Consider the following 14,438-nt stretch of genomic DNA (forward strand, 5'->3'; position numbering starts at 1 on the left):
CCTCACATGGTTACTTTTTTTTGTGGGGGGGGGTCTAGTGAGAACACTTAAGATCTATTCTTTTAGCAAATTTCAAGTATACAGTACAGTATTATTAACTATAATCACCATGCTATGTAAAGTAGATCCCCAGAACTTATTGATAACCAAGCTCATACCTTTTGGCTGGCCTCTTCCAGTTCCCCTCCCCTTCTCAGCCCCTGGAAACCACTGCTCCCCTGTCTGGTTCTAGGAGTTCCAATTTTTAGATTCCACATATAAATGAGATCATCTCCTCAGTAGTATTTGTGCCATCAATAGTGATTTCCCAGTCCATTTTCTACCAAATGTAGAATGTGCTTAGACAACATGTGTACTCACGCACTTGTAGAGGTCTTGTAAATTATAAACACTCAAATATTTCTCTTTTAACAAAGTTCTCTTAAACAAATCCTCTTTAAGTTAAAGCCTGAGCACTAACATCTTTTTCCTACATTTTTGGTGGCATATTCTTTGTCTCTTTATATGACAATAATTTTACACAAGGTATAATTCATTCATTTTCCCTGCTGTGTAATACTTATTGTGTGAACATATAACAATCTAATCATTCTGTTGCCAGTAGATGTGGTGGTTCTTTCCAGCTTTTTCCTATTATGGACACCATTTCCTGTGTTTCCTTTTGTCCCACAACAACTCATCCCCTGCACTGTTGCTGGCTGGCGATGAGTGTGTGTGTGTGTGTGTTTATGTTTAGTAAATCCAATTTGATCATATTACCTTTTTACTTAAAAATCCTTCAACCTGGTGGCTTGGCATAACCACCTGGAACAATATTTCAGATGGCCTGGAATCATATCAAGATAACTACAGTAACTGAAGCCGTTCTTTTTGAGGATACACATCAAAACAGCAGTGTTGCCCAGTGAGTTTGCTACTTCTCTTTCTTTTTGTCACCAGAACCTGAAACCACTTTAGAAATGTAAAGATGGATGGAAATTAAGATGGACACATTACTGAGTGCTTTGGCAAGACCTGACTTTAAACTGAACAAATTTTTCTCTTCCTCGTTCTTGAAACCGCCTCCTCCCCTCCACTTGTTTTTCTGTAGAATCCTTTGTTCCAGGAACTTGGTATTGATACTGCTATTTCGCTGACTTCAATGTACACTTAGTAACGAGACTCAGACGGCCAGTGCTAGTGCTAGTCATGAGCCCACCTTGAAAGACACGATGAACGCAGCTAGCAGTACTTACCAGATTCCTACTGAAACAGCCCGGATCCCATATTTTCTGATAAAACACTTCAGCCTTTCACCCTGGGAGGGTCTGCAGTTTTGAAGGCATTAGCCTGTTGCAGCCTCCTTGGCCTGGCAAACTCTGTCTTCATGTCATATTTTGGCTCTGGATCCCAGAGGTTGGTTTGAAAAATGAACCTACCCCGTCCCTCTGTACTGTGTACTGTGGCACTACAGATGTCTGATGTGAGAATGTGACAATGAATCTCTTATCACCAAAGTTTTCTAGGAAGAATTAAACACACACACACACACACACAACCTCCCCTGGGAGGCTGTCCCAGAAAAAGCTACAATGGTGAAAAAAGCCTGGGAAGAGTCAAAAGTCCCTGGTCTTCACGATTCTGCCATTTGTGAACCGTCAAGTCACTTAACTTTCTGAGTCTCTTTGCACAACAACAACAAACAGGCCACTATGATTCCTGAATGGCCTGCTTTCTGGTGTGGTAGAGAAGAACAAATAAAACCTCCATTTATTCCACAACACCTACTATATCCCAGTCACTACACTAGGTCCAGACATGAAGCACATGGCCCTTGTCCTGAAAGAGCTCTCCAAGCTAGAGCACTGGTTCTCGGCTGCACACAGGAATCACCTGGAGGGTGACTTTTTAAAAATATGGATGCCTGAGTTCCCTACATCCTGGTCATGTGACATTGGACAAATTTCTTAAGCTCTCTTAGTCTATACCCACCTGTATGATGGAGATAATAGAAGCTACTTCATAGGGTAGTTGTAACTATTAAATAATTCATAACACCTGCTTCACCTTGTGCCTGGTGCAGTGTAGTAGGTAATCAACTGCTGCAAGTGGGCCGAGAAGGTAAGTGACTACATGGCTGGAGTAGTGATCTTTGCTACAGCGGAGACACGCAGGTGCTCTGAAGAACCCAAGAGGGTCATCCAACTCAGCCGGCATACCATCCCCGAAGATAGAATGTCAGAGCCCAGTTTTTAACTCAAAGATGAGTAAATTAGCCAGACAAGCCCGGGAGGCAATTGGGATAAGGAATATCCCAGAGAAGGGAGCCTGTTCAACTCTTTGGAGTATACAAGGAGGGATGAGACTGGGGAAAGCACAGAGGCCAGATCTTGAGGGGCCTTTGAAAGCACGCAGAGGGCGTTGGCCTCTGTGGGCTGGCCATTAGAAGCCACCAACAGGTGTTAAACTAGAAAGCATGCGATCAGAGTTGCATTTAAGTTAGGTTACTGCGTCCTGGTGTGGATTTGAGGGGATCAGATTTTGAAACTGGAGTGGGGTGATCAGTGGGACCGGTGACCTAGTGTTAGGCTGTTGCAATAGGAACGGAGTAGGAGCCTGGGGGGGGGGGGGATGGGCAAAATCTACAGCCCCGGGCGGTATAAGTAGGTTGAGGGATACGGAGGACACGAAAGCCATCCTGCCTCTTGGCACTAACAGTGGGCAAAGGAGGGCAGGGCCAAGAGCTAGGACGTCGGTTCCCCGCACAAGATGGAGCTCTGGGTAGACTACTGTAGATTCCGCGTTCTGCGCGGCGAGTCGGGCAGAGAAGGTCGGGTTCAGAGCCCCGGGGGCGGCGCCTGAGCCGAGCTAACGCCCCCAGCAGAGTGCGCGCGGCCGTTCTCTGCGCAGCGCGCACCCGCCGCGATGCCCCAGCGGGCGGCCGGGGGTGGGGGCGGGGAGCGCGGTCTTCGCCCCTGCTGTCCCCGCGGTCGCCGCCGGCGCCGCACCCCGAGGCGAGGAGCGCCCGCCGGGACCTGACCGCACGGGCGGAGGTGGGGGGCTCCCCGGGGGCGCCCGGTATCCCGGCTTTCTCAGGGAGCGGGGCGCGTGCGGACCGAGACCCCGGGCCAGAGCGCGGGCCGCGCGAGGGGCCTCCTTTCCTGGGCTCCTGGGACAGGACTGAAGAGGAACCAGGGCGATGGCGGCGCCCTCTCTCTGTGTGGCGTCATTTCAGGTATTTTGGGGTGAGGAAGAAGGAGGCGACGTGTATAATTTAGTGCTCCTTTGGAGGCCTGAGGGACAAGTGTTCATCTTTCCTCCCAAGTTTGCTTTCTCGTCTGCACCTTTCTCTCTCCTTTGATGTCATGTTTCCTTCCTTTGTTACATCCCATTGCTCAGTTTCTTCATTTATTTTGTGGCTTTTAAACAACCTGGGTCTACATCTGTATATTTTTAATTCTTCAAACAGCAACTATTGACTCTACCGGAAATAGATGTTTCTGTCAAATGTTACACCAGGGTAACTAGTTTCCATGAATAGTCTACTCTGGTGATTCGGTTCTGATGCTGATTCCTGAGCTAAGTTCAAGGATGTGCATTTCTCTTGAACATTCCTCAATTCCCAGGACGGTGGTAGATACATGGTAGACTTGCTGTATAACCTTGATAATCTGTCCCGTTTTTATGCAGGGAGAAACCAGTATCCTCTTGGTCGTTGTGACCTGAAATAAAGATCTCAGACACCCATCTGAGCGGCTGTGCAGGGATGTCTCTGCAAGGGAGGGCAGCAGCAGCTGAATCCTGCACAGAACTTTTATTTTGTTTTTTTTTTTTTTATCGGAAAAGCAAGGACAGATGCCTCAAAAAGGAGTACAAAGGGATGGCAAATATCTTCAAGCACGCTTGCAGTTTCCTCTACGCGTACGCACGGAGGGAGGCAGTCCTGGGATACGGGAGGAGCAGGGAGGAGCGGGATGTTTGGGCTGGCAATCGTCAGGTGCAGAAAGGGGGGGGCTGAGGGTCACATTCTTTCATAGCTCCTAACTCATGCCCTGCACTTGGGGATCGTGGGATCCTGCTCCTCTCGGGCCATTGCGTTCAGTAGCCCGAGAACAAGAACGCGGCTGATGTTTCAGCTGCTTCCACAGTCACTCCTCAGGGCTTACAATATATTTTCTAAGAATAACTCCACACTCTTCTCCTTCTTCCTGTGACCTCATCACACCGCCACTCCCCAAGCATGCCCCTCCTCCCCTGTTATGGACCTTGCAGTGTCGTCCAAGAGCAACTCGTTTCCCTCCACTATAATCAGACAAACGTCAAGGCTTGGGCATCTGGCTTCATCCTGCCGGCCTTTTCATTCTTTTTCTTCCATCCTTTTCCTATATTCTTATCAGAAACAGCATACTGTAATGGAAAGATGCCATTTTTATTTTATTTTTTTTAAAGATTTTATTTATTTATTTGACAGAGACACAGCAAGAGAGGAAACATAAGCAGGCTCCCCACTGAGCAAGGAGCCCAATGTGGGACTCGATCCCAGGACTCTGGGATCATGACCTGGGCCGAAGGCAGATGCTCAACGACTGAACCACCCAGGCACCCCAAAAGATGCCATTTTTAAAAGGATTTATTTATTTATTTTAGAGGGGGGAGAGGGAGAGAGAATCTCAAGCAGACTCCCCACTGAGCATGGAGACCTCTCGGAGATCGATCCCACCGCCCCGAGATCATGACCTGAGCAGAAATTAAGACTCGGTTGCTTAACTGACTGAGCTACCCAGGTGCATTTCTAACAACCATATTATGAAAAATAGCAAACATGTAGAACATCTAATCACTATTTACATTTCCCAAAATCTCCTGCTGTAAATATTTTTTAGTTTGAATCAGAACCCAAATGAGCTCCACACATTGTAATTGGTTAATATATTTTATTTTATTTTTTTAAAAGATTTCTTTATTTATTCATTTGAGACACAGAGATACAGAGAGCATGAGCAGGGGGAGAGGCAGAAGCAGACTCCCCACTGAGCCAGGAGCCTGACATGGGGCTCAATCCTAGGACCTGGGGATCATGACCCAAGCTGAAGGCAGACGCTTAACCATCTGAGCCACCCAGGTGCCCCTGGTTAATATATTTTAAGTAATCCATACGTTCTCCCTCCATCTGGACTTCATCTCAGCCTCTGTATCTTTTTTGTTGTTTTTGGAGTAAGTTTTTTTTTTAAGATCTTATTTGATTTTTTAGAAGATTTTATTTATTTATTTGACAGAGAGAGAAAGAGAGTGTGCGTGTGTGTGCATGTGATTGGGGGAGCGGGGGAGGAACAGAGGGAGAGGGATAAGCAGACCCCGAGACTCTGACACTCCGAGCTGAGTCCTGGAGCCCCATGAGGGTTCAGTCCCACAACCTGGAGATCATGACCCGAGCTGAAATCAAGAGTCCGATGCTTAACCAACTGAGCCACCCAGGTGCCCCTTAAGATTTTAAGTAACTCTCCACCCACCGTGGGACTCAAACTTAGAACCCCAAGATCAAGAGTTGCACGCCCCACTGACTGAACCAGCCAGCGAGGTGCCCCAAGTTATTGTTTTATTTTTTTAGAGATTTATTTATTTATTAGAGAGAAAGAGTGTGCGATCAGGGGGAGGAGGTGAGGGAGAGGGAGAGAGAGAATCCTAAGCAGGCTCCATGCCCAGCGTGGAGCCAGAAGCAGGCTGGATCTCATGACCCTGAGATCATGGAGCCGAGACCAAAAGTCGGATGTTAACTGACTGAGCCACCCAGGCGCCCTCCTAACCTTTCATTGTTTTAATACAGGAACTATGGATTAAATGGGTCTCAGGAATGTCAATCCCCCCTTGAAAAAGTATCTTTTAATCCTAGTGAAGGAAGCTTTTCTTGCAGTCTAAGATTTCTCTTTAACTATTTTTACTGCCTGTATGGAGTGAGCTTTCATCTGGGTTCACAAATGTAAGACACCTGTTAAGTGAACCCAAGTTTTGTGGGAAATTGGATGCATGAATCAGGGGAAATATGTTATGCTATTTATCATTTATTTTAAATTGAGTAGTAGCTGGAAAGAAACCTAATGACCTGGTAATGCTTATAATTAGCTTTCAATCCAAAAAATAAAATGCCAAAAACTAAAGATTAGTAACTTACCGAGTTTGGCAGTAGTAATTGGAAAAACATCTATTGCTTCATGTGCAGATACTGCCAAAGGAATTTTCACATTAAAGGTGAATAAACATTGTTTTGTCCTTTTTGCCTGATAATACTACATAAAGAAGCATCTTGGAACACTTACTACTGTGGAGATTGTGGCAAATAGTGTGCTGATGGTTTTGCAGCTCTGTATTTTGCAGGCAGCTTTACCAGTTCAGTGTTTTGTTTCAGGGATGTGGCAACAATTCTGCTCAGAGTCTTCAAGGAAAAAAAAAAAGTTGTGCTGTATTGTAATTCTTTTATTTTCTTTCATCCTTAAAAAAAGTTGCTACTGTCCTTCAAAGGAGACCTTGACATATTATTTAAAATAATATTTTTGGGATTGCAGGGGCAGAAAATACTGATTAATCAACTTAGTGGCTTTTGGCAAATAAAGGATATAAACAACATGTGCACATTTTATCATTTATGTTGAAAAGTAAAGTCCGGGAATAGAAACCTAACACATTGATATAATCATCCTTCTGTAGATATTTGAAAACAAAACAAATCCAAGATCAGTATGCATTCTCTTTTTGTAGTGGAAGCTCTGTAATCAAATCTTCCCTCCTTTTTCATGGAGGGCAGGAGAGGGTGGCTTAATAAATTATAATACTATATCTATTTATCCAGATTAGTTGAATACTTTTCAACAATATTTGAGTTATTTGACTACTTAAAGGTTGTAGTTAGCTTTAAAAAACAAACGAAATATTCATCAAATCTATTAAAAACTAGCTTAAAAAAATAAAAACTAGCTTGAGCACTGATGGGCAAATGGGGGCTCAGACAATTTTGGAGAAAAGTAGGTCACTTAGTAACCTTAGTTGACAAAGTATGATTTCTGAAAAATATTTTTTTTTAGGTTTATCTCAAGGAAAATGAAGCAAAACTATGAGGATAAAGGAAAAGTGATCTTAGTTCCTTGTTCATTTTGTTTGTTTGTTTGTTATTTATTTATTTAAGATTCCATTCATCCATTTGCCAGAGAGAGAGAGAGAGATCACAAGCAGGGAGAGGGGCAGAGGGAGAAGCAGGCTCCCCCCTGAGCAAGGAGCCCGATGTGGTTTTTGATTCCAGGATCCCGGGATCATGACCTGAGCTGAAGGCAGATGCTTAACCAACTGAGCCACCCAGGCATCCTGTTCACTTTATTTCATCTGTCATTTCCCTATATAGTTGGAAAAGAAACCATATTCAGAAAAAAAGAATATTCAGACTTCCATATACCTGATGGTAGTTTATTCTAGCATACATAAAATCTTACTTTCAGCATTTTATTTGTGTATATTCTACTTATCCTTTGGGGTAAAAGAAATAACCGAGTATTGCTATTTCAGACAGGCACCATATGTCATGTCAGTGAGGGCTGAGGTAGAGGATGTGGTAAGATTTTTGGCTTCCCCAAATCTGGATTTTACCCTGAGCCTCATTATTTTGTTTGCAGTTTTGTGAATTCTTGGGACATCAGAGAACTGTAGCCAAATATTATTATAAAATCACATATCAATGCTAAATATTGGTATGTAGGACTTTAGAATTCTTTTTACCATCAGATGACCAATTTTGACCCTACAAGGAGAAAAACTTCCAAGTATTCCAGAGGTTACTGATTGCCCCGTAAGATGTATTTCACTTTCTAAAAATAATATGCTCCTAAAAGTTTTTTCTAAACAATAAATTTTATCTGATTTATATTCCTTTTATTTATTTTTTAAGATTTTATTTATTTATTAGAGAGAGAGGGCACGAGCTGGGGGAGGAGCAAAGGGAGAGGGAGAAGTAGGCTCCCCGCTTAGCAGGAAGGACATGGGGCTCAATCCCAGGACCCTGGGATCATGACCTGAGCTGAAGGCTGACGCTTAACTGACTGAGCCACCCAGGTGCCCCATGATTTATTTTCCTTTTAAACATGTATAAAATGAGAAAAAGATCCTTTATGGAAAAAGGAAATTGGCTGTAAGGAAAAATAAAATTATTGTAGAAATGCAGGAAAATATCATATAGCCAGATTATACTTTTTTGATTGAAAGATTATATTCTTGTTTTAAAATAATCTAAAGTTCTGACACCTTATTTCACAAAAGAAAATTTACTGATATGGAATGTGTGTATGTACTTTAATACTCTTGTTTCATGAGAGAGATCTATTTTCTCTTACTTTTGTACAGATTAACTCAATGTGGTTGGATAAAAGACTCTCTCCCCTATGATAGCTAGACATTATGTAACAAGCAGCATCATTTGCTATATATTAATATGCATAACGCCACTTGTTATTTTAAGCATTTTGTTTTTAATGCTTTCTGATTTTTGGAATGGTTTTAGACGGTTATACCAGAGAATGAAAGATAATGCATAAAAGATGAAAGATGATGCATATAAAACACTGGTTATTAAAGACAAGGTAGGATATATTTATGTGATGTAAATCTGCTTTCAAATTTTGCCTTAGAGTCCTAATCTGATTCCTGGCTTGCACATACCCTTTCCAAAATATATTTTGAATTAAGATATTGTGTACAGGGCGCCTGGGTGGCTCAGTTGGTTAAGCGACTGCCTTCGGCTCACGTCATGATCCTGGAGTCCCGGGATCGAGTCCCGCATCCGGCTCCTTGCTCAGCGAGGAGTCTGCTTCTCCCTCTGACCCTCCCCCCCTCATGCTCTCTCTCTCTCTCATTCTCTCTCTCTCAAATAAATAAATAAAATCTTTAAAAAAAAAAAAAAGATATTGTGTACAAAATAGAGGAATTTAGGAAAGGTCTTTTCTGATCATCTGGAAGATTTACCAGGTTTCTTGTAGTCTACTTAATATTTATTAAATCCATGTTATTCCTACATAAATATTTTAAAGACCAGGGAGCTAAGAGTAAGAATAATTACTTCCTATTTAAAAAAGAGGAGGCAGGGGTGCTGGGTGGTGCAGTGAGTTAAGTGTCCAACTCTTGGTTTAGGCTCAGGTCGTGATCTCAGGGTGGTGAGATCAAGCCCCGAGTTGGGCTCACGCTCAGCATGGAGTCTGCTTAAGATTCTCTTCCTCTCCCTCTGGCCCTCCTGCTTGTGCTCTTTCTCTCTAAAATAAATATATCTTTAAAAAAATAAAAAAGAGGAGGCAGATTCATTTTCTTTAAACTATAGTGTTAGTAGTAATGGAGATATGGCAAAGGAATAATCCCTTTTTTTTTTTTTAATTTATTTATTTGAGAGAGAGAGAATGAAAGAGAGCATGAGAGGGAAGAGGGTCAGAGGGAGAAGCAGACCCCCCGCTGAGCAGGGAGCCCGACGTGGGACTTGATCCCGGGACTCCAGGATCATGACCTGAGCCGAAGGCAGTCACTTAACCAACTGAGCCACCCAGGCGCCCCAATCCCTTTTATTTTGATGATTTATATATCTACATATCTAGCTCTATACTTATGTTAATATTTTTCAGATAATAATGGAAATCCATTAATTTAAAAGCATTAAGACCACTTGAGAATGAAAAGTGGTCTAAAAATAAATTTTTGCAAAGGGATATCATTGACCACAGGCATCTAGTAAACAATAGTTTAATGAGTACTACAAATGTAAGAGGGTTATCCAAAGTCCATTTCAAACCTCGAAAGTAAGAATAATTTATTTTTGATATTTTTGTGTTGATTTGACTCTGATTTTTCTATGCATAAGAATGAGAAAAACTGTAAGAAATAATTAGGTAACTTGATATTTATTCCAACATTTGTCCCAGATCATTTTAGGCTTGGCTGGAAAGGGGGATTTATTTTGGAAAGAGTATGAAAAAAGAAATATGCTGTAGTAACATAATATACCTTATTTTCCGTCACTATTAAGACTTGATAAACAGTTTAAAACACATAATCCACTTTTTTCCAAATCAGTCATGAAAACCTCTTCATCCATGATAATTCATCCGAGTTCTCAGTGGCAAAAACTAAAAAACGTTTGGCCTTATTTGTGATATGGCTGACTCAATTAAGGGCACTTATGTGTAAATTTTGGCTGTTTATCCTGACTTTCTAGGACTAGACAGGGAACATAATGGGAAATAGCAGTTTGTAATGTGAGACAGGGAGGAAGGGGAGAGAAGGGTATTCAGAATTTTAAACAAAATTTTGGTGATTTCTCTTTATTAATTTCAAGCATTTTGATTTTAGCTTTTGCCTCTTTTTCATAAACAATGTTGCAAGTGTAGCATTACAGCTATACTACATTCTATATTCCTGATCATGATTTTTAAAATTCTTTAGATTTACCTGTTTCTTTCTAGTCTTCATACTTAGGTATAGGTGCATTGCATTTATCTACAAGTGTTCAAAAAGCTTGGATAATAGTTCTGATAAGTAGTAGAAAGTACAACCTCCATTTTTACCTCTGGAAGTGATATTAATCCTGTCATGCCTTGCATTATTCTCTCAACTCCCATGTTCCCTTTCTGAACATTCTGGTTCACACATAGAAAAGTGGTAGTTGGGTGGGCTGTGTGGATACTGCTGGGATTTCTACTATTCCTGCCTTCAGGGCTACTGTGGTGGGGTAAATGGCAGGAATCTGTACAAATCTCAGAGCTGCGGGTGTTCTCAGAATTATTCAGTGGTGTGGTTGTTGCAGCATTATGTTTCCAGAGTTATTCCCAAATAATATGAAAAATCATTAGTTAATATTGGCTAATGAAGTGTCTAAACATTTACATAAAACATTTTTAAAGATTTTATTTATTTGACAGAGAGAGAGAGCACAAGCAGGGGGAGCAGAAGGCAGTGGGACAGGGAGAAGCAGGCTCCCCGCTGAGCAGAGAGCCCGACGCGGAGCTCCATCCCAGGACCCTGGGATCATGACCTGAGCTGAAGGCAGACGCTTAGCTGACTGAGCCACCCAGGTGCCCCTCATAAAACATTTCTAATGTGTTGAATTTAATATTAGCTAATTCTCTATTATTCAAATGAAGTACTAAACAACTGAATATTTTAAATGCATGTAATGTTCAAGAGTAGTAACATTTTGGAATACTGTGAAATTTCATTCCTACAGAATGAAACCAATATAGTCATTCCTCAGATATATGATGGCCTCTGTGGTTTGCAAATACATTTTTTAAAGGTTTCTGCTGCATATTCATATTGGTTTCTTTGCAGAGACACATCAGTTTATAATCCCTGCCTCTTTATCATTTTAGAAATAGGTACAATGACAATGAAAAAGAAATCTATGCTTACCTTACAGGGTTCTGAGCTAGTGAAACATTTGATATGTTAAAAATAATTTTGTATTTTATTTGGTTGACATTCAACAGTGAGTTAATTATACCTTACCCCCACTCCAATATAGAATATAATATCTTAGATATATGATTCATTTAGCATAAACTAAGAAAAATTTTCTTTTGATGTTATTTACTTACTTGGGCTAGAGTTGATATATTTGAATCGCTGTACGAATTCTTTTTAAATGGAATTACAATAAATATGACTGATTCAATAAAAGGTAAAAGCATAAAAACTTTTTGAGTTATAAATGCATTATTGCTATCAGGTACAAATATGATTTTCTAAAATAGCTTTGAAAGTAAAATTAATGCTAATGGAAACAAATTCAATTTAAGCATCTGTTTATTAAAAGTTCTAAGTTAACTTATTAGATGCAGTTTTATAGTGGCTGCAGTTAGAATTTCAAAAGCAACTTTCCCTGAGCAGTGTGTTATGTCCTATTGGTGAGGAATGTGTGGTACAAGTGACAATGCTGGGTGGTGAAGGGCAGAGATACACACTGAGAGCTGATCTGAAAGCTTAAAATGAATATAGGGTCTGAAATAATTTAAGAGACTAGTTTAGACAACAAAATTTTTGTTGTTGCATAGCCACAGACTTATTTTCTGAGAAAGCAAAGCTTTGGAGAAATAAAAGTATACCCCTTTAGCGATAAAATGTGCAAACATTTTGAACATATGTTTCGAATCAGTGCTTTGTATTTTTCTTCCCTACTTCTGTGTGTACCAACATTCAAGTACTCTGCTATAAATGCTATCCCTCTGATAGGGAATAAAACGAAATATCTGACAGCCAGCTTTTCCTCTTCTTAGCCTTTTATTAGCCGGAGATACTGGGAAAAGAAATATTTTAAGATATAGCCCTGCTCTTGAGGAGTTCGTAGTCTTGTGTAGAGACAGATGAAACATAATTAGTATGTAATTAATGTGATCAGTGTAAACCTGATGTATGTATGAACTATTGGAACTATTAATCTGTTTTTAACTCTTTGCCCAAAATTGTTTGTAGAAGGGAAACAGAGGCTAAATGATAGAATCTTTATATTTTAAAAAACAGACACACACATACCCCACCCCCATCAGATGGTAACTAACATGGTATTTGGAGAATTTTTTATTTTTTTTTTTAAATTTAGGGATCACTAACTTGTTTTAGGATCATTTAGATTAGCACTTTCTCCTGCCACTTGGGCTTTTCATCCCTTAGTGTGGAAACTAAGATAGCGTGGAAACTGTTTTGAGGTGGGATTGGTGATCATCCACAAGGAAGGTGGCTAACGGGGGTAATTGTTGGTTGGGATGTTGAAGCCAGAGCTCCACAAGAGTTGCTGAAACAGAAATATCCTCCTGATAAACAGGTTATAAAAGGGTATTATTCTTTTAGTAAAACAGCACAAATCATTCCTCTTGAAAAATATCTATTACCTTATCCTGAGAACACTGTTTGACTTGGATTGGTCACTGTGAATTCTAGTCTTTTAAACAAAACTGAACATGTTAAAGGAATTTAGGCCACATTAGATTATAAGTAGAAGCTGTCTGGCTGTAAATACAATATGCATAAAAAATAGTAAATGTTATTTTAGTTAAACTATATAGTGGGTTTTTTTGGTAATGAGTAGTAAAGCATTTGCCTCCCATATAATTTTGTAATGTAGATAATAATATATTAACTCCCATATTTGACCTCATAATTCATGTTTTATATTTTTAGGCCAGTGAGAAGAATTCCTCGCTATCAAATTCTCATCGTCAGATGGAATTAGGATATCCTTGACCTACATTGCTGAGGAGGACACATAACAAATATGGGATATGAAGTATAGCATCTTAAGTTACAAACTATTTTTCCAGGTCTTATTTATGTTAAACTAAAATTAACTGTCAAGTAAGAACACTGATACTTAAAAATAAGGTAAATTGCTACTATAAAAAAATGTAATCTTTACCATGTAACTGAGTAATAGAATCCTAAAATTTATCAGTAATATAAAGAAAATTTATTTACTTAATAGTATTTCCTTTTACAGAGGTGCTTGGAATATAGTGGGTCTGTTTCAGATATCCTAATGGGAATTTTTTTTTCTTTCAGAAAACAGCAATTATAATTTGCTGTTTTCTGAAAAGAGTTTTTAAAAAGGACGTTCAGAAGAAAGAAATTTTGTCAGGGTTAGTTTGGGGATAGGCTTATTCCAGCAGGCCTTGTGGCACAGGTCCCCTGAGTCATTGTTAGACTCCAGTAGATGCGTGTGTCAGAAATTAAACTGCCACCAATTGACAACTAAATTTGATACCCTTAGTCTTGAGCACTTCGGATGTCATAGATAAACCAGTTCAATCTTTGAAGGATTTTTTTTCTCTTGGCCACTCTACAGAATTGCAGAACTGCCCAATTTACAGGCTTTTTTTTTTTTTTTTTTAAAGCACCATCTTTAAAAATTCCTGTAAATTCTAAAAAGTGTTTGGTAACTGAAAATTTGTTTTTAGGTATTTCATGCTACGCTGAAAACTTTACCAAATATGATGAAACCAAAATACAATGAAGCTACAGCTAAGAAAAATCTACCCACATAATTAAATTTTTATTGAGTATAATTTTTTTTCTTGATGTTCAGCCCCAATATACTTTTCTATCCAACTGGATAAATAAAAGCTAAAATATAATTTACTTAGCTCTTTTTTTTGAAATAAAAACATATCCTAAACTGGTTTTGTGATAATGTTTTTAATATAAGTATTTAAAAATCCATCTTAATGGAAGACTTGGAAGAGCCAACTTTTAGTTTAGTGGGGTTGGCAGTAATCAAAGAATGCAATTGCTATAATGGCTACTATTTATTGACTGACAGCTGTGGTGTGGCAGGCATTATTCTTGTGGTCTTGTATTTATCAACTTTAATCCTTATAGTAACACTGCAAGGTAGGTATTTAGCCTCATTTTATTGGTGAGGAAAGAAGCTTAAAAGAGATCAAAGTGCCTTG

At 39.8% G+C, this 14,438-nt stretch overlaps 1 protein-coding gene across 8 annotated transcripts in view; it reads left to right on the forward strand.

The window, feature by feature from the left end:
* Window positions 1-2,594: 2,594 nt before the first annotated feature.
* The window catches only part of LOC118529283 (uncharacterized), a 511,719-nt gene continuing 499,875 nt past the window's right edge, over window positions 2,595-14,438 (forward strand). The window contains exons 1-4 of one of the 8 annotated variants that reach the window (XR_013441204.1): window positions 2,666-3,214; window positions 3,826-3,900; window positions 10,917-11,069; window positions 13,171-14,164. The gene's annotated coding sequence lies outside the window, so the exon portion shown is untranslated. Of the gene's footprint in view, window positions 3,215-3,825; window positions 3,901-10,898; window positions 11,070-13,170; window positions 14,165-14,438 lie in introns of those variants that run through there. The other 7 variants (XR_013441203.1, XR_013441206.1, XR_013441205.1 and 4 more) reach the window with 7 other exon arrangements.

This window comes from Halichoerus grypus, chromosome 9 (genome assembly GCF_964656455.1).
Source record: "Halichoerus grypus chromosome 9, mHalGry1.hap1.1, whole genome shotgun sequence".
Lineage (NCBI taxonomy): Eukaryota > Metazoa > Chordata > Mammalia > Carnivora > Phocidae > Halichoerus > Halichoerus grypus.